Below are 20,286 nucleotides of genomic sequence, written 5' to 3'. Positions count from 1 at the left end.
ACCATATGATATTGCATATGGCATTTTAATAACACATATTTTACAGAACTTCTGCTTAGCCAAACCCACAAATGTGAGATGGAAAACTTCAAGGACGTACTAAAATTCCTAATTGGAAATCAAGTTTCCTTGGGATGCTGGATGAAGATTTTGTTTTATTTTATTTTGTTGTTTGTTTTATGTTATTTTAATTTTTGTTTTAGAAGAAGGGTGAATCCTGTGCTGCCATCAGGGTGGTTATTCCTTCATTGGCACTTCCTAACCTTGACGACCTCCTTCCTTTTCTTCCTCCTTTAATCCCAGTTAGTGACAGCTCTTTCCCAAACAGGGGTTCAGGTGGAGATTAGGGATCTTTCCATTCTGGCTGCTGTATTTTCACTGTTCATCTGGGTTGGTGAGAGAGGGGAGAAAGAAAGACGGGAGAGTAGATGAGAGTCTGCAGCCTCTCAGAGGAACTGGAGAAGGCATCAGAGGCTGGAGTGATACATGGGAAGTGCTTGGATTTCTCTGTGTTTTAAATGAAGGCTTAGGTGTTTTAACAGATAAAAGTTGATTTTATTCTAGTTCATAATGTTGGTGTGGGGGTTCCCAATGCTAGTGCTGCCAGACTGGATGGTTGGAGTTTTGTGTTTATCTTCTGGCTCTACGCAAACCACTCGTGTGTGTTGATTTCAGAGCCCACATCCATGTCTTTTTAGGTCCTTAAAGGCCCTCAAAGCTGCCCAGTGAAATTTTCCAAAGTATTGAAGCACCAGACTTCAGATCTAAGATACAGGATTTTTCCATCCCTGGAAGTGCCCAAGGCAAGACTGGAGGGGCTTGGAGCAACCTGGGCTAGTGGAAGATGTCCCTGCCCATGGCAGGGGGTGGAATGAGATGAGCTTTAAGGTCTCTTCCAACCTGAACTTTTCTATGATTTTTACCCTTCCCCAAGTACCTTTATACCCAATTTTGAAGGTGTGGTGTTTCACACTGTGGTATTTAGAAGTAAATATGAACTGGTTATAAATTATAAATGTGGATGCTGTGAATTTGTCTGTGGGAAAACTGCTTTTCTCACAGAAACATTAGACTTTGAGGGAACTCGCTGAAATATTTTTAGCCCTCTGCATAATTTAGGAAGTTCTGCTTCCACTGTAGTGTATAAGAAGAGTTTTTTCCAAGGTTTATTGTGAATTCAAGAAGGTAAGGAGCAATCATTACTCAGACAAATATTTTAACTTTATTTCCTAAGTGCGATCTTAACATTATCCTGTTTTCAAGAAATATATTTAAATTAAATATATTTCATTAAATTTGCCTTTTCTGAGGTGGAGAACTTGGAATTGGCAATAAAGACCTGACCTCTACCCCTTCCCTCTCATTATTAACTTTTGAAGCCTGTGGTGGTTGTCCTCTGTTTGTTTATATATGGCAATAAGTTGACAGTGGGATCCATCGGCTCCATTTCCTTCCTAAGAAAGTGGAATGTTTTAGGGGTTTTTATGAATGTGTAGGTAAAATGAATATTGAATACACATAATTTTGATCATTTAAAGTTATTCTTTTCAAAGTTATCATTGCTGCTATGATATTAAACCAGTCCTGGGGGAATGGTTGGACTCGATCATCTTAGAAGGCTTTTCCAATCTTAACGATTCCATGATTCTATGGAAAAAAACTGTTTTATTTTTTAATCAGAGCCCTGCCCAGCATTCCTATTTGCAGTGCAGTGTAGTTCCCTGTCACTAAAAGATGGAGAAGAATCCCTGGCCACACTTCTAATAGAAAGTCATGTAATATTTCCTGTAACCTGAGGTTGAACTGCATTTGAACGAGAAGGTCTCCAAGGACACTGTACAAGTATGAACAGTGTTTGAAGAGATATTTTTTCCAAAGAACTGTGCCCAGGTCAACATCAAACCAGAACATTTTCAGCTGTTCTTGAACATTTCTGAGAGTGCTCTGTGAGTTTGCAGTTGAGCCCTCAGAATTACTCTGTGATTATCACATTAGTGATGAGATTATGAAAGACATGTCTAGAACAGCCCCAAAGAATACTTAAAGATAATTTTAATGCTTTTGGCTTAAATTTCCAAGGGCTTTGCTGGGTTTGCGTGGAGAATTTCAATAAATATGTATTGGCTGTATTAGCTTAAGTGGTTAGAAAAACACAGTGATGGGAAGGGATTGTAATCCTGTGCTTAACAAGAAGGGAAAAGTATTACAGGCTTAGTGTTTCCATTGCCACAAGCATTAGGCTGCTTTCCTAATGGGATACGTTCTTTCCTCAAAGTTGATTGGCATATTGAATATAGGGAATCCCTATTTTTGGGTATTTCTAAAGCGTTTCAGCAGATCCATTCAAAATTTCTGCCCAGCTGCCATTTTCCTGAAGTTCTTCTCAATTAAAATAATATAATGAGGTAATTTATATGTGGTCACAATGCAGATAGTTTTATCACAGGATATTTACCCTCTAGAGTTCAGTGTGTGCTGCAGAGCTATTCTGCAATGCAAATGAATATTGAAGTGTTTCCTACAAGTGCTGATAGATACATTCACTTTCCTTGGAAAGCAACAGATTGCCTAGATCAGAGTTTTTGTCCTCATTTAAAATGTAATCCCTTCCTCTTCCCCATTTCTCTTTGGTCCCTTGCTTTTCTTGTACATATTATGCTGCTTTATTACCAAATGAAAATTGGTTTACTTTCAGATAAACAGTATACTTGCTGTTAATTAAAAGGAATTAAAGATTATAGAGACAAATAAAAATTCTAAAAATGTCTTAGCAACGAGTGTTCCTGCATCACAATAGTATTCTTTGGCAGTTATTTATATATGAAAACTCACTGTTTTCTAAGTAGTTTTCATTTTGATGAAGAAATGAGCCATAAAACTGCACTTTCATATCCATCTGTGCATTTTAGAAATGATATGGGAATGTTCTCCTTTTTCAAGGGTTATGGTGATGTTGAGTCAAGCCCTTTGTGGTTCAAAGCACCAGTGCTCTGGATTTTACAGCTGTTACATTTCAGAGTCTGTGATTTCATAGAATCCCAGAATGTTTTGGGTGGGAAGGGACCCTAAAGCCCATCCAGTTCCACTCCCGGCCATGGGCAGGGACACCTTCCACTAGCCCAGGTTGCTCCAAGCCCCGTCCTGCCTGGTCTTGGACACTTCCAGGGATGGGGCAGCCACAGCTTCTCTGAGTAACTTGTGCCTCACCACCCTCACAGGGAAGAATTCTTTAGGATTAATGTTGTGTCTTTGAAATACTAATCCTTGCCTTTTGAGGTGATATCTTAGAATTACTGAGGTGATAAATTTTGCTTGGAATAATCTATTTAATGAGATCAAATGCCAAGAGAGATAAACTGAAAATTAGTGATTTATCACTAAAAAACTGTTAGAATCAAGTACCATGGACACGTTTTTAGGAGAAGGTTCTAAGCTTCACTTTAGCAGGTCTGTGTGTGCATTGTGCTGTTATTCAGTTTTCTGAGCCAACAGGATGTAAATATCCAGGAAGGAAAACAGAAGGTCAAATGTGAACTGCTCACATCAGAGGAGGCCATTCAGCATCTTCCAACCTTCATTCTGCTGATCTCTGATGAGAAAAACGTATTTTTTTTTATTTCATAATGCAAATAAACCAACCAAAAAAAAAAATCCCCTGAGTTTATTGGGACTTGGAATAGTAAAAGGTGGGAGTTAGGAAATGTGTGGATGGAGTGTCAGGGATGCAGGGTTGGTACAGCCCGGGGCAAGAACAGTGACTGACACCAAATCCTTACGCCACATTTTCCCAGGAAGGGGTTTTAAGTTACATTTACAACTGTATTGAAGAACATAAGTGAGAATGTGCCATGTTTAAATGTGGGTTTTTTTCCTGCAGATAATATTTCCAAGGAAACTCAAAATGTTATGACACTCCCAGAATTATAACTGCAGCGGAAAGAGTTTATTTTCTAAATATAGTGGTGATATTTAATTTATAATCCTCTCCTCTTCTTTGGGGCAAGAAAAGCTCCCTCTCCTCGAGTTTCTGAGCTGGTGAATATGACTCCTGAGTGTGTGGGCAGCAGTGGAAGTAATTTGTAGTTTTAGATGCTGTTCTCCTACCCCTCTAAAATTCTGTGGGATTCTGATGGAGCAGGGCCCAGTTTGCCAACAGCACCCAACTGGAAGGGTGACTGGTACTACCAGAGGCACCTGGACCAGCAGGAACCTGGTGAAGCTCAGTGGGGATGTGCTAAATCCTGCTCCTGGGAGGAATCCTGCCTGCAGGAATGCCACTGCATATTCAAATCTGCTTTGGGACCTGACTTGGGAAAGATGCCCTTTGCTGCAGCTAACTAACTAACATGATCCATATTTGTCCTACATTAGTGTTTTAAACCTAGTTTTTTAACAGAAGCTCTTGTAAAAATGCTTGGCATTTAAGTTTAGCTGTGTGTATGCAAATATTCATAGTGCCTTAATGACTTTGCTCCTTTTGAATAAATCAGTGGGTTTTCAGTGATATTTAAAACCTGCAACGTGGTGTGTGATGCTTCTACATTTGAGCTGGAAGTAAAACCTTGTGGGAAGGTGGGTGGTGATGACCTGCAAGGTCTCTGGTTGTGCAGGGGAAGCTTCTACATCTCTCAGTCAAGCTTCTGCATCCCTTTTGTGTTTCTGATGTGTCTTGGGCTGAACGGCAGGTGCTGTAGGATGGCTGTCACACAAAGGTGGATATAATGTTGTCTTTTATAAAAAAACTATAGAACTTACGGATATTTATGGCACTCCCAGAATTATAACTGCAGCAGAAACAGTTTATTTTCTAACTACAGTGGTGATATTGAATTTATAATCCTCTTCTTTGCGGCAAGAAAAGCTCACTCGTCTATATATAAACGTATATAAATAAATATTTATGTATTCTATATATAAATATATAAAACTATGTATATGTAGTTTTATAATTCTATGAGCGTCATAAATGTCTGTAAGTTCTAAAGTTTGGCTTTACTGTCAATGCTCATGATGTCTCTTCCTGGCTTTCTTGTCAATAGATTGATGCATTTCAGATAATTTGCACTCTTTGGCGCAATTTTGTCCTTTATGGATGTGTAAATTTTGGAAACAGGCCTAAAAATAGATGAAGCTCTTTTCTGATTATCCAGACCATATCAGCCTGGTGAGGGTGGTGCAGTCATCTCACAGATTTATGAGAAGATCACCTGTCCTTGCTAAGGCTGTGTATGGTGGGACTTCCATAGCTGTGAGATCCCTGGTGCCTAATCAGATCTACAGCACAACACTTATGGCATAAATGTGTTGTTTTAACGAGCAGTGAGTAAATAGATTATTAAATTCAGCCAGGAGAAGAGAAGGTTGTGTGGAGACCTCACAGCACCATCCAGTACCTGAAGGGGCCTACAGGGAAGCCAGGGAGGGACTTTGATCATCAGTTGTAGTGATAGGACAAGGGGGAATGGGTTCAAACTGGAAGAGGGGGAATTTAGGTGAGATATTGGGAAGGAATTCTTCCCTGTGAGGGTGGTGAGGCCCTGGCACAGGTTGCCCCAAGGAGATGTGGCTGCCCCATCCCTGGAAGTGTCCAAGGCCAGGTTGGATGGGGCTTGGAGCAACCTGGGCTAGTGGGAGGTGTCCCTGCCCATGGCAGGGGGTGGAATCAGATGGTCCTTAATGTCCCTTCCAATCCAACCACTCTATAATTCTATTTCCCTTCAGGCTTTCAAATTTCCAGTTGACCAGCAAACGTATTTGTGGCTTGAAGGTTGCTACTTACATTTAGATGGCATTGAAGAAAGAAAAATCTTGATGTAATTATTTAGCAAAGCCCTCAGAACTAAATAAATAATGTGCCCTTGGCTGCCTGATCTAATGATACATATTCTCCAAAGACAAACAGCTCCACTGCAGAGAGATTCCTGTATTTTGGGTAAGTGGAACAGTTTTTGGAGAAGGCGGGGAAGTCATTGACCTAAATACATGTTTATCTGAGAACTCTTCCATTAAAGTGAGGTTTTTAGTCCTCTAAATCAGTAGGAGGTTTGGAGATATTTAAGGTTACAGGACCCAATAAATTTGCATGGATTTTTCTTGCTTTATTCTGTGTTTGTCATTGGTTTGGTCGTTTGTATATTTTAATGTGAACTCAGCATGAAGGTACAGAGCAGATCTAAAGTGCGCTGTGTTGGACTGAATATCATGCTTTTTGTTAATTTTTAATTAATATCTCCGTAATTTTTCTGGCTGTAACAGTTCAAATTTCCTTAATACTCAGAAAGCCCACATGCAGAATCATTTTACTTTACTCAGGCAATCCTGTCAATAATTTTTTACACACCATGAACAGTGACTTTTCTTTTTGTTTTCTGATGTTCTCACATTTGTAAGTGGCATCTCTAATGCACTGAAGTGGCTGCAAATGTACTCTCTGGTGTGTATTTTAGTTTTCTTCCACTTGAACTCACTTGCTGCTTCCTGTCAGTCCCTCTCCCTGCTCTCAGCTCCCCCCGTAATCTGCCTGTCCCCAGAGAGCCCTGAGCCTGCTGCTTGTGTTTTGGAGAAGAACTGGTGATCAGGGAGGTGTAGCAGAGGCTGGGAAGGGGGGTCAGAGTAATCATGGGTGTGTTTGCAAAGTCCTTGTTTCTTCTGCAAAGCTACAACACAAAAAAATGTGGATTTCTTGTGGAGATTCTGGCGTGTCCTTCCCTGAGTTGAAGAATCATTTACCATACAGGGCATGGCTGTAGGATGTTGTTAGTCAAGTATTTGTGAGGATGAAAATCAAATTAAATAATAATTTCAGCAAATTGTGCTGCCTGTGAAGAATTTTCCAAAAATCAAGGATGGAGAGAGGTTTATCTTGGAGGCAAAATAACTTTTTTTTGGTGTAAGAGTGATCTGAGTGTAAAGGAGCTGGGTAAGGCAGCAACTGTGCCTGTCACAAGGCATCCTGTCATCCTGCAGATGTATGGAGAAGAGGTGTATATTTGGGGAGAGAAGTTTTGTCATGTCACTTCAAGGAGAAAAAGGAAAAATAATGTTTTTAAGGAAAACTTTCTGTGGACTTGCATAAGAAATCATGAGCTTGGGCTGTGCTCTGTGTGCGTGCAAGGGCTGCCCACAGATACCAGCAGTCACAAACCTAATTTTTGCAGCTATAACAACTGTGTAGCTTGTTTTTTTACTACTCAGCTTTGTTTCTGATTAATTACTAATTGATTAAGTTCCTGCAGATCAGAGCCTGGGGCTGTTCTCATTGACAGTTGGGATGCTCAGATGGTGGTACTGGGTTTTCAGATGGAGAAAAAAACCCCAGTTTAATAATGTTGCAGTAATGAAATTTATATTTTCGTTCACAAGGAAAGATTAGAAGCCATCCAACATTAGACAAAAGTTAGGGAAGAAGAATTATCTGTGTGCTTTTTGATGCTTCAGCCTTTTCCTGCCTGAAGTGAGCAGCATTGGGGCAATTTAATTAGAGAAGGCAAATGAATTTTTCTGAGGTTTTCTGTATATTTGGAATTACAGTTGAGAATGAAAATATTTTTTCTAATTAACAGAGTTTAAGTTTTCCAATTTTCACTTTGATACTCAGTGTCCAGATGCTCCTGATGAGCAGGCATATCATTACACACTTTGATCTGCACAGACTGGTTTGGGTTGGAAGGGACCTTAGAACTCATCCCATTCCAACCTCCTGCCATGGGCAGGGACACCTTCCACTAGCCCAGGTTGCTCCAGCCCCGTCCAGCCTGGCCGTGGACACTTCCAGGGATGGGGCATCCACAACATCTCCCTGGGGCATAATTTCTAGCCCATAATTTCTAGCAAACTTGAGTTCCTTGCTTATGGTTACTCCAGCTTATGGTTTCTGCTACTTATGGCATCGTAGACCAGAAACAGAGCAGTTTTGGTGCTTATTTCCCCTCAAAACACTTTTTAAAATATGGTTAAAATGCTGTAATGTGATATTTATTGGTCAGTTAGGCCTTGCTTATCTTTCTCGAGAGCAGTAGCGCAAAAGCACTGGTTTCCACAAGCTTTTTTTGAATTACTAGGAAAATAGGCTTAGGTTATTATTTATTATTTTGATAATACCTTAATATGCTCAGTACCTTGGTGTAAAAGGTGGTTCTGATGTGTTTCATTGCTGTGCTCCTGCTTTTCGTGACACCTGGCAGAATAATGGCAATACCATCACAGTGTTCATTCTGAAAATGAATTCACTTTTTCCCTGACCTGATCTTTGCCCAGAATGGCTGTACCTCTGCCAAGAGTAGATGTGCAACACGAGATTCCTCAGCAGGGGGCTGGATGTGGAAATTAAGGGATTTTGTTGGGCACACTGCTGTCAGAGAGCTCAACAAGCTTCAGGAAGTCCTTGGAGTCATGGAAAGACCTGGATGTCTGTCATATCTCTCTATCAAACACAAGCACAAATATGTAGAAAATGTAATAGAAAAAAGGCAGTTCTGCAGTGTTTTAGCAGCTCCTGACCAATATCTAACAACTCTTCCTCAGCCAGAGCAGGGGTGGGCTTGGTGGTAAACGAAACAAAAATACAACTGGAAATCTTCAGTTTTGTTCTGAGCCGTTTCCTATCTTAGAAAAAACAAAAAATGTGTGAAACTGGAAGGATTATTTTTGAGAAAACTGCTGCTCTGGGGGGCCAGAGGCTTGGAGAGCACAGCTGGGGAGGTGGATCAGCAGCAGGACAAGGTTTGCACGGGGGGCTTGAGGAAGGGAAGGATCTGGACTGAGAGGAGTGGAGGGGAATCAAGAATTACCACCAGGAAACTCAGTGGGGCAGTAGGAAACACTGGCAGAGTAATTTTTTTCAGTTTTGTGTGTTTAGGTCTTTTTTCTTCTCCTTTTGATGGTCTTTTAACACGTTTGTCAGACTTTCACTCTGTATATTGGACATTTTGCCATTATAATTGATTGTATTTTTATATAGATCAGTTACGTGGTCCCAAAGTGTGGCCCAAACACCAAGAAAAAGGGAGATAATTAATGACTTGTTGGGTGTGTGTTATTTTATTGGGTTGTTTTATATTTATTTTGCTTTTTTTATCCCCCATGTGAATTTTTACTGTTTGATCAGAGCTTCTCCAGACTGAGGCTTAATCTGGTTTCTCATGGGCTGTGCATACAAAATGGGACAGTGAGCAGAGAGCTGGGCACGAGAGATGCTCTTACTTTTGTTTTCGTCTCAGAGAATCATTGAATGGTTGGTTTGAGTTGGAAGAGACCATAAAGCCCATCCAGTTCCACCTGGCCTTGGGCACTTCCAGGTGTGTGACATTCACAGTCTCTCTGGGCAACCTGTTCCAGGGCCTCACCACTCTTTGAATAAAGAATCCCTTCCCGATATCCCATCTAACCATGCCCTCTGCCAGTTTATAGCCATTGCCCCACATGGAAACCTGAATTGGTGAGGTGGGAGCTCTGGGAGAGAGTCCATCTTTCCAGCTCTCACTTGAAGGGGTGACAAATCACTTTTTACAACTCATCAAGAGCCAGGCTTTGCAATATGAATGTCACTGCTTAAAGGAACTACCATGAATCCATCAATTTGTAAGGCTGTAAAAGTGACATCATGGTGATGAATGGGAGGCAAGTTAGATCTGGAAAGGACATCTCTGGTGGTGTAGCTGTCGATAATTTATGCAGCTCTGTGTCTGTTATCAGTGCAGCCATCAGGGATCATCATCTTTTTTGGTAGATTTGACCCCAACTCTCTGTATCTTTGATTTCAGAATCATTTATCTGAAGTGAGGTTCAGCTGTCATGTACTTTGCAGGTGATACTGAGCATCATTTTCACATTTGCAGCTCAATTTTTAAACTTAACTGTGCCAGTAATGGTGTAGAGAAAAACTTGAGAGGAGGTGAGGAGAAAAACACCTTTATCCTTTTTTCTAAGCTTGATATAAAACTATTTTTACAGCTGATTGTCTGTATTGTTCAACTTATACTAAAGAGTGCCTGTAACCTTTAGTAAAGTACAGGGAAATGATATATAACAGTGCAGGGTGTTTCTAGACCCCAAAATCTTCCCTATTATTTATTTTCTTAGTGCTTCACCTCCCCCCAGTTCCCTATTTCCTGGCCCCATTGCAAGGGGATGTTGCTGAGAGGGTGAAAAACTGAACTTTTCTATGCCTGTTAGTTAATTCCAGAGTATTTTAAAGCATATTAGATAACACAACAAAACATTTAGCATGTTGAATTCCAGTGCACTGAAATATATTATAAAACATGGGAGAAGGATTTAATTAATATGTTTGAGTTCAGCCCAGGTTGGTCACCTGTTAAGATGGGCTTAGTTGACTGAGTTGTGTCCAGCGAGCTGAACTTGGAAAGTACTCTCTGAACTCCCCTTACTGAAATTTATTTTAAGAGAATGTGGCCACCATAGTAAATTTTGAATGGTGTACAGATGTTTCAAATGGAAATTCCAAGAGTTGAATTGTGCCTTCCTGCCCTACCCCTTAATCCTTCTTTTTTTTTGGCTGATTTTTGGTGGGGGAGCAGCTACCTGAGCATCACATGTGTCTCAGGGAGGATTTCTCCCCAAAAAGATGACAGTAATTTGGTTTTCTCCTTCAGTATCTTTCCATTTCTTCAAATGGAAGGGACAAGCTTAAAGCTTGATAAGGCTTTAGACTTTGAAAGATGCTCCAAGGACTCAGCTCAGCCCAACACTGTTTTATTGGGTTTTCTTGAATTTTCCCAGTCCAAGGCTGATCTGAACTGAAATAACAGAAAATTCCAGTGGAAAATTTCCATCAAACGGTGGGAAAACCACTACAAAGGTGGTTTCAGTGGTGAACTGCCCTAATAATCTGTATTCTGGGGAAGACTTGGGAGTTCTGCTGAATTTATCCTCCCCCAGCTGCTGCAGAGCTCAGGGTGTCAGACCTTGATAGCAAAGTCATTTTTCAACTTTGCCCAGCCTGTGTCAGCATTTTCCTCTTGGGGTTCCATTTTTTTGTTGTTGCTGTTGTTCCTCTTTTATGATACTAATTCTTTTTCAGACTGGAGCAAAGAAAAATCTTCTCCCCCCTGCCAAGAACCCTCAAAATCCTGTGTTATGCGTGAAAAGCTGCAGATGGTTCATTCAGGAGGGATTGGATTTGCTCAGTGCAGGCCCAGGGCACGTGTTAAAGCTTTCAGCACTGTTTGCAGAGATGCTGGAGCTGGGTGTGCATGGGAATTCCAGGGATGCAGGCTCTCAGCATCCCAAGGACACTGCCTGCAGTTTCTGTGGGCAGCCTGGAGTGCCCACATCCCTGGGATTTGATGCAGCTCCAAGAGCTGCCTGTACAACCACACTGCAGGCTCAGATTTTACATCTCTGACAACTCCAGAGCTTGCTATTTGATTTCAATAGTAAATCCAGTTTCTGTTTTTTTCCTGAGGCTCCAGGCTGTAAAGAACTTTCCTAAACTTAGAAATTCACATTGGTTATGATCTTTTTTTGAGATAAATGGCTTATTAGCAGGGCCTGGGCCTTAATGACTGAGAAAATCAGATGCATTTTGTGTCCTAAAGCCGTATTTAGAATTAAAGCCGGTGCTGTTAATATCATAAGTTTAGTTCTATGAAATAAATATATCAGCTAACTTAGGGAATGTCAGAGGAAAAGAGGAATAGCAAACCCTGGTGACAGATGCTCCGATATATTCGTAACACAGGCCATGCTGTTGCTTCAGTTCTCGGTGCTGGAGGAGCAGAGAGCTGCCTTCTGTCCCTGAAACAGCCTACTCCAATAAATAATTGGAATATCAGGCTTTGGATGAAAGCTCAGCAAGCAACTCCTAGAAAAACAGATGTTCCCCTGGAATCCCGGCGCACGTTTCCGAGCGCCGTTGTTCCGACCCGACACCAGGCACGGAACAGGTGTTCCATGGAATTGTCTGGGGTGGAAGTTCAACATCTGGCACGTCTTGCTTCGTTGGGTTTGTAATTGTTTTGTACTCATTTAATTTCCTGTGCAGCCTGGCTGGTCAACGGGAAGGGCTGGGCTTGGAAGGGGCAGGTCTGCACGAGCAGGCCTTGGATTTCATTAACCTTGGATATGGGTGGCTTTTTGCTGGGAATGCTGCTGCTCCCGGGAGATTATGTGAAGGATAAATACTATGGAGTAGCTTTTAGTAGTTGAAGTTTTAGTGCTTCTTTGTAAAAAATTGGAGAGACAGAGTGTTATACATGTATAAAAATACACATGACTGAAGTGGAAGCTGCAGGGGGGGAAAAGGCTCCAAAGACTGTGGATTTTTGCTGTAAACCTTAGTTTAGTAAGTAAACACTAAGTAAACGTTAGTGTGTGCTGGTTTGAAGCTGATGCTTCCTGAGAGCCCCTGGGATGTAGGGAGTGAGCGTGGTCCTGTGTTTGCCTCACGTGATGATGGGCTTAGTTTGGACATTAAGAGCTCCTGTTGCTTCAGCTTTAAAAATAATCCCCAAAGTGACATTTATCGTGTTGCTCTTGTGTTTGGAAAGATTCTGGTTCCTGCTCTTGTCGGTGTGTGGATACAGCTGGTTCAGTGTGAGGAAGCCATATCCGAACAACCCCACAGAGAGGTGTTTTCCTGGGATGGTTTGGATTCCTGGCTCTGGGGGAATGCCCGTGGCTTGGTGGTGGTCACTATTGCCTGGCTGGCATCTTGGGGTGTGGATGGTGCATCCTTCTCTTGACAGGAGGGTCCAGATTGGCCAGGTCATGGGCTTGGGTTATAACAGGAGTTGAGAGGAGGGTTGAACATGATTATAGGAAATACTCTGTGCTTAAAGAAAGGGGAGAGCCTCAGGGAATGAGGTCTGGTAAGGCATTATTTCAGCTGGAAGAACAGGTACCTGTCTGTCTGTCTGACATCAGAAAGGGCCAGAGCTGCACAAGCTCTGCCAAGGAGGCTGTGAAGAAACACTCCTTGTAAGCAAAGAGATGTGAAACCCACCTGCAGTGCCTGTGTCACCTGCACTGTGACACTGGTCCTGAGCAGGCTGGGACAGATGCCAGGTGAGCATCATTTTTTAAATTTGATGCTCAGTTTTTCAGTTTAACTGTGCCAGTAGTGGTGTGGAGAAAAAAACTTGTGAAACCCCTTATCCTTCTTTCTGAGCTTGATATAAAACTATTTTTAGAGTTGATTGTCTTTATCATGCAGCTTATACTAAAGAGAGTCTGTATCCCTTAGTAAGGTACAGGGAAAAGATATGTAACAGTGCAGGGTGTTTCTAGACCAAAATCTGCCCTATTATTTTTATTCTTAGTGCTTCACCTCCTTCCAGCTCCCTATTTCTTGGCCCCATTGCAAGGGGATGTTGCTAAGAGGGTGAAAAGATGGACTTTTCTATGCCTGTTAGTTAATTCCAGAGTATTTTAAAGCATATTGGATAACACAACAAAACATTTGGCATGTTTAATTTAAAATACACTGAAATACACTGTAATTTATGGGAAAAGGGTGGGTCTTACCTGTTTTCAGTGCTGCTGCTCTGCAGCCCCTGGCCTGTGCCTGCTTTGCACCTCAGTTTCACTGGCTCAGCCATTGGTTGGGCTGTGCTTGTGAGTTTGATCATTAAACTGGTTCAGATTTCAGAAAAAAAGTAAGTTTTCCTTCCTCCCCCCGCTGGTTTTTGCCTGGTGTGTTGGCAGGGAGATGTATGGGTGTGTTGGCGTCAGTAGGAGTGAGCTGGGGGTAGAAGACAAAAGGGATGAGAATGTGTAAAGCCTCGTGCTATCAAATCCTTTGTGTTTCAGAGCAGCTGATCCAGCCCCTCTGGCATTGCCTCTGAGCTGTGCCTGTGTGTGCTGGAGGAGGAGGATTCACAGAAAGGTGGAACAGTTCGGGCTGGAAGGGAACTTTTAAAGTCATCTAGTCCAACCCCCCTGCAATGAGCAGGGACATGGACTCATTGAATAAATGAGATTGGAAAAGACCTTTAAGATCATCAAGTTGTCTTCTACCAGATTGGGTTGCTCCAAGCCCTGTCCAACCTGGCCTTGGACACTTCCAGGGATGAGGCAGCCACAGCTTCTCTGGGTAACCTGTGCCAGAGCCTCCCCACCCTCACAGGGAATTAATCTTTGAGATTAATTTTGTGTCTTTGAAATACCAATGCTTGTGTTTTGAGGCGATATTTTAGAATTATTGAAGTGATACTTTCTTCCTTTCAGTCTTGGCAGCTCCGTGCCTGGTGGACCTGCTGGAGGAGGGTATCAGCCACGTGCAGATGTGGTGCAGAGGTGATGAGAGGAATTAGAAACCTTGAAACACAGTGGTACCATCACTGTTCCTCCAATTATACAACTGCTAAAAATATATTGCTGTACATAGGAAGCAGCTTAAGCTTAAAACCATGAACTTTCTCTACTCAGAGTACATATCAGTTGCCTTAACTGCAGAGTGGAGGGCTCTGTGCAGAACCCTGAGCAGGGAGGAGGAGTTACCTGAAGCAGCAGATTTGAACAGCTCTATGGCTGTAGCTTCTGACCTGTCTCACCACCGTGCTGACCTTCCACACCAGCCAAAGAGAACCTTTGCTATTAACTTGAATATCGGCCTCCATTTCAATCTTCATCTTTGATTGAATACTTCTGTCATTAGGTTCTGCCAAGTGATGGAGTTGACCCTGAAAAACATGCCCAAGACTTGGCTGCTCACCTTTTCCTCCCAGGTAACAGCTGCTTTACCAGGTGTGCTCTGAAGGGCGTTTCTAGTGCTGTTTCCTGCCTCTGGGGTCCTGGGCCACCAGTCTCCAAGGACCTGGTGTGGAGGGAGCTCAGGTCATGGTGGAGTTAGAGGAGCAGAAGGAAGAGCTGGTCCCATGTGTTATGGCCAAGCTTAAAATTGGCACTGAAAGCAGTGTCAGAGCTCCCCAGGCACAGTTAAATGCACCATTTGACTTGGAAGCCTGAGTATTCCTTTCACTGCAGGGTCGTTGTTTGGATTTGGATTTCTGCATTGCAAAGCTGTACTAGACTTTGGATACATTTGTAAGGTTTCCAACCTGCTGTGCTGAAAATTTTAAGCCCTAACCCTGCTCCCTTCCTTCCTGTATTACACCTCTTACGTGTTACGAGTGAATTCTCATGAATCCAGATGTCATGTTCTCCTTTTCTGCCTTGTCTGACTCTCTAGACAGGGCACACACTTCTGCTTTTGGTTTTTCCCTTCCTCCCCTTCTCTTCTCCAAAATGAAACACTTTGCTGCTGAAACGCAAGCATTTAATGTGGCCACGATGCAGTATTTAAATTCTGTATGTATTTTCCATTGTATGTAATTAGTTTTTGTTTTCAAAATGCAATTTTAAATATTCATCCAGATCTATTACAAAGGAACATCTGTATGATGATACATTTTCTGCAGCTGAGGAACAGAGGAGCCACTGGGAAGGAACCAAAGGCAACTTCTTAAGTTAATTGTAAGATTTTATTGGTGTTTCACTCCACTGCTCAAGGGTTTCTTGTGCAAATCAATCTCAGACTGCTTAATTTATGTATGAGCCCTGCTTGAAAGGCAGCACAGATTGATCTGCTGACAATGCATGGGGAAAGGTGACCCTAATTTGCGACTTCAGTCACAGGCCTGTTGGGAGAGGGGTATGCTGGAGACTTGTGAAAATGTAAATGCAGATTTTTGCTTTGGCTCTAAAGGTTCTCCATCCATGTTCAGTCAAACATAATTACTGTGGGGTGTAGGTGGTTTTTTGGTATTACAAAAGATATTAACGGGTGTTAAAAATCAGTCAAAGTGTTTTTCCTCAAGCTTTGTTCCTCTAAGATTTTATAAGGAAGTCCTGAAACTTTCTTGTTGGCCAGTGTTGAATTATTTGATTAGTCCCTTGATTAGTCTGACAAGTCTCTTTTCCTTCTCCATGTTTCTGTGTTAATGAACTCACTCCTTTGGTGAGCTCACAGGTAAAATTGTAAATAATTCAAAATACAGCCTTGCTGCAGACCTTTATTTATCTAAAATGAGCCCAAGAAGGATGGACAATTAATATTTATGCAGTGAGAGACACATTTGGAGGTGAAATGGGAGTGTAAAATGGCTGTGGCATAGACCTGATGGCAGAAAACATGTAAAAATAATAATATAACGAAATAATAATGGTTTCTCTTTCATTTTCCCCATAAGAGCACTCTGTGCCTTAATCTCAACTCAGTCTTGATCCTCCTCTTGGGTGTTGGGCAACTCTTGACATGTGAGCATCCCCCGGGGGCCGTGACCGCGGCAGGGGTGGCTGTGGTAGCCATGGCCAGGAGTCGCAGCTGCCACCACCAGCCCTGGAGTGACAACCACTTCCTTTCCCTGTGCTGGGGGCTGTGGGGACAGTGGCGGTGGCCAGGGCTTCCTGCTGACTCAGCACTGACATCCTGCCCCGCCACCTCTCTCGTAACCGCGAGGGGCAGCTCGGCCCGCGACAGGGATCCTCACTTCAACTCCTTATCTGGGTGTCATTTCTTCTCTGCTGAGCATCTGCCGTGAGACTCTAAAGTGTCTTTTAGGATTTCTTTTCTGACGTAGAATTCCCAGCGGTCTGGGGTAGGAAAGGGATTGACAGGGCAAGGCGAGGTTGGCAGCAAGAGCTCAGGCAATTTATAAACCTCCTCTGTCGAAAATCAGGCGAGGCCTTTTCTCCCACGCTGTCTTGGAGTAGATTGGCTCCTCTTTGTGCTCTCCAAAGGCTGGGCTTAGTCAAATGTTCCTCAAAACAATGGTGCTGGCGAAGGGGGGCCAGGGGAGGGCTGGCTCCTCGCTCCTGATAAGCTTTTCTATATATAAAACTGCGTGGCTGGCTCCTGATATGAGACGTTCTACTGGCTCCTGATAGCACTGATGTGATAGGGAACGTTCTGTTAACCCTTTCATTCATTCAGCAGTAGTTAGAGGTGTCACTTGCTGTCCCCAAGTCGTTTTGCTGATGACTGAGAGCAAGGCTCAGCTCTGAATTTCATGCACTGCATTGCAGAAACCACTGCTGCCGCAACCGGGAGCGGCAGCGAGGAGGAAATGGTGAAAGCGGCTTCAAAAAAAGGCATAAGTCCAAGCCCAACTGCAGGGTAGAAGTAAAAAAAAGGAAACAAACTGAAAATACTTTGTTCTCCCTTTTAAAAATGTCGTAGAACAGAGATTCACGTTAGGGGATTGGTTATGGGATGAACCTGAAGAAATATGGTGTTTTAAATACTCCAGGGAAATAATTCAGCTCTTCCTGTAGATCAAGAAAATTTCTTTTAGCTCGAGAAATACTTTTACAGCAGGTTTTGTGCTTTGCATGGAAGCAGTTGGTGGAGAATCGTGTGTGGAGTCACCTGAGCGTGGACAGTGGGTAAGGTGAGGTTAGTGGGGTGGTAACACCGTGTACAGGTGGGATGGTGGCCTCCAGCTCTAGGATTTGCTGTTCTGCTTCCCAGTTTCTGCCTGTTCTGCTCTGGCTGAAGCTGTGGTGAGGTGGGATTTGGGCTCAGACCTGGCATTTGAGGTCCAGGTTGTCACTGCAGCCAGGAGCTCTCCCCCTGGAGCTGCAGTTTGCAGTTCAGATGTGAAGTAAATCAACTCTCTGGGGGTGAAAAGGGAAGGATTGACTTCTCGTGAATTTTCAGGTTTTTGGAAAATTTTCTGAAAAGACTTCTGGTTTTGTGGAGTTGTTGTTGTTCTGCTCCTTTGCAGCGGGACCTTCATGAGATGACTGAGCGTGGTTGGGCTTATGTGTCCCTGGGGGAGATGTTCCTTCAGGGGCTCTGTCTGTGAACGTTGAAGGTGGGTGAAGGAATGGGGGAAGGCTGGTGGATTAGCTCTCTTCATCAGCAGAGGATGATGGAGATGGCTCCTGCTCTGCCTGGGGTGAGCTGGGAATGGGCAACCAAACCTGCCAGTGCCAACGTGGGTGCAGGGATGGGGACTTGGGCTGTGACAAGGGAAGGACAAACTGGCATTCGGGTGAAGGTGGATGTAAAGTCAGTGGGAAATTCTCACCTAAGAACAGGCTGGAGCCATCTCTGGGTTTGGGTTGCAGAGGGCAGGAGATGTTGTGTGAGCAGGCACAGAGCATTGTGTGGGTCCAGTTTGGGAATCAAGAATCATTAAGGTTGGAAAAGACCTCCAAGATCATCGAGTCCAACCTTGGAACAATCTCCACCTTGTCAACCAGACCAGAGCACTGAGTGCCATGTCCACTCATTAAAGGAGACAAGATCTGGAGGCTTCACAGCTTAACTCAATTTCCATAAAATGACTGAAACTATTAAATGTCAGTCCTGGAAAGTGTTGGAAAGGTGTGTAGGGAGTGATGTGTCCTGCCATATCACACTTTGTCCAGTGACAGTATAATATGCCTTATGGATTTCAGTGGAACCTGTAAGTGTGGTGGGCTTAGCCCTGCTGGGTTCGTGCTTGGACTTTGTGATCTTAGAGGGCTTTTCCAACCTGAGTGATTGTAAGTGCTTTTGTGTTGTAGTGGAGTTTTACCCCTGTCTCAGAGATGATGCTTTCTCAGAAGCATGTTGAGAAAAGATGGATGTGATGGAACCTCAGCTTGCAGAGCAGCTGTTAATTAGAAAAGTGAGACCCTGAAGAGTGCAGGGGTGTGGCCTTCACAGCAGCCTCAGTTATTTATTGTGTCTGTGAAGGCTTGGCCTGCATGGGGAGTGTTGTGTTCATGGCATTCAAAGCAGTCTTGGCTAATTTGGGGAATGTTGTGGAGAGGAGCCATCAGCTGCACCATGGAGTTGGTGAAGAACTTTGCCTCCACAGGAGAACCAAGGAAAGGACCTGTCAGAGCCTTCCCGTGGCACGATGCCAAAATAAATGAAGGTATGAGGCAGTGACTGGATTGTTATCCGTGCTTTGGGCTGATGTGGCCTTACCCAGAGCATCAGGGCTTTGGGAAGGACCGTGGGCTGAGAGAGTCCTGAAGGGAGTAATGAGAATTGCTGGAGCTTGGGAATGATCTGTTGGGAGAGGCTGGGAGAACTGCTGCTGTTATTGAGTTTACAGAAGAGATGGTTAAAGGAAGATGCCTGTTTTCAAACATAGAAGGCTCAAATGGGAATAGTGTGAAATCCATCTTTCTGGGAGTAAAGGAGCTGTGGGCTGAGTTTAAAATAAATTTAAATAATTAAAAATTAAAGAAAGCGTGAAGGACTGGAACGTGGAGCTGAGGGATGCTGAAGAACTGGAGATTTGGGTGAATGCTCCAGAGTAACATGTCAGAATTGGGGTAGGTCCACCCTGAGGTGAGAGAATGGCCTGGGTAACTTTTTGCTTGGCCATGTTATTGAGCATTTTGCAGCTATACTGATGTATTTAGAATTAATCCTCTTGCAGTTGTTAGGCACCTAAATAAAACATGACTCATTTAATTAATTACACAGAAATCATGGGACTTTATACTTCACTTTAGGTAGGAGTTATTTTATCTCCTTCTTTAATGATTAAAACCTCAGCTCATGACACAAAAGTGTATGAATCTTAAAAAAATATGATTAGGGGATTTTTTTTGAATTAATATAGGTATTTGTATTTGGTTTTGTTTTTGGTTTTTCGGTTTTTTGGTTGTTTGCTTTTTTTTAATAACAGAAGGAACTACAGGATGTTTGTTTACATTTTGGGGACTATTTAAACACTTTTCTATGCATCAGGTAGGAAATAGTGAAATAGTGTCCTTGGTGTATTGACTTTGGAACTATATGACCACTTCAGAAATGCACCTGCTGAGACGGTTGTTTCCTGCAAAAGCTGATCAGGCAGGGGCAAAAACTGGCTTAAGAGTTCTTTAAACAGTGTTTGACAGTAAATATACATCTGGGAGAGAATGTACTAATCATCTTGATCTTCTTTATTGCAGCATGGAAATAGAGTTTTGAATTTGAAAATAATTTTCATCTCTCTCTCTGAAGTTGTAGTTACTTCTTACTTGTTGTGTGCTCTTTTCCTACTGTTTGTCCCCCTGTGCTGGCACTGCTGAGGCCCCACCTCAAATCACGGGGAGGGTTTTGGGCCCCTCATGACAAGGACACTGAGGGGCTGGAGCATATTCAGAGAAGGGAACAGAGCTGGGGAAGGGTCTGGAGCACCAGGAGCAGCTGAGGGGGCTCAGCCTGGAGAAAAGGAGGCTCAGGGGGGACCTTCTTGCTCTCTGCAATTCCCTGACAGGAGGGGGGAGCTGGGGGGGGGTTGGGCTCTGCTCCCAGGGAACAAGGAACAGGAGGAGAGGAAACAGCCTCAAGTTGTGCCAAGGGAGGTTTAGATTGGATGTTGGGAAAAATTT

General features: G+C 43.0%; 1 protein-coding gene across 4 annotated transcripts in view; it reads left to right on the top strand.

Annotated features, from left to right (window-relative positions):
• The window catches only part of PTPRE (protein tyrosine phosphatase receptor type E), a 100,918-nt gene that overhangs the window by 37,819 nt on the left and 42,813 nt on the right, over nt 1–20,286 (top strand). Inside the window, exon 1 of one of the 4 annotated variants that reach the window (XM_039378954.1) lies at nt 11,953–11,965. The exons of the other annotated variants lie outside the window; for them this stretch is intronic. The gene's annotated coding sequence lies outside the window, so the exon portion shown is untranslated. Of the gene's footprint in view, nt 1–11,952; nt 11,966–20,286 lie in introns of those variants that run through there. 4 annotated transcript variants of the gene reach the window in all.

The sequence above is a fragment of the Pipra filicauda genome, unplaced genomic scaffold (genome assembly GCF_003945595.2).
Source record: "Pipra filicauda isolate LSUMZ 115617 unplaced genomic scaffold, ASM394559v2 scaffold150_size2825430_pilon, whole genome shotgun sequence".
Taxonomy (NCBI): domain Eukaryota; kingdom Metazoa; phylum Chordata; class Aves; order Passeriformes; family Pipridae; genus Pipra; species Pipra filicauda.
Note: the sequence above shows the minus strand (reverse complement) of the source record. Positions and strands in the feature narration are given on the sequence as shown.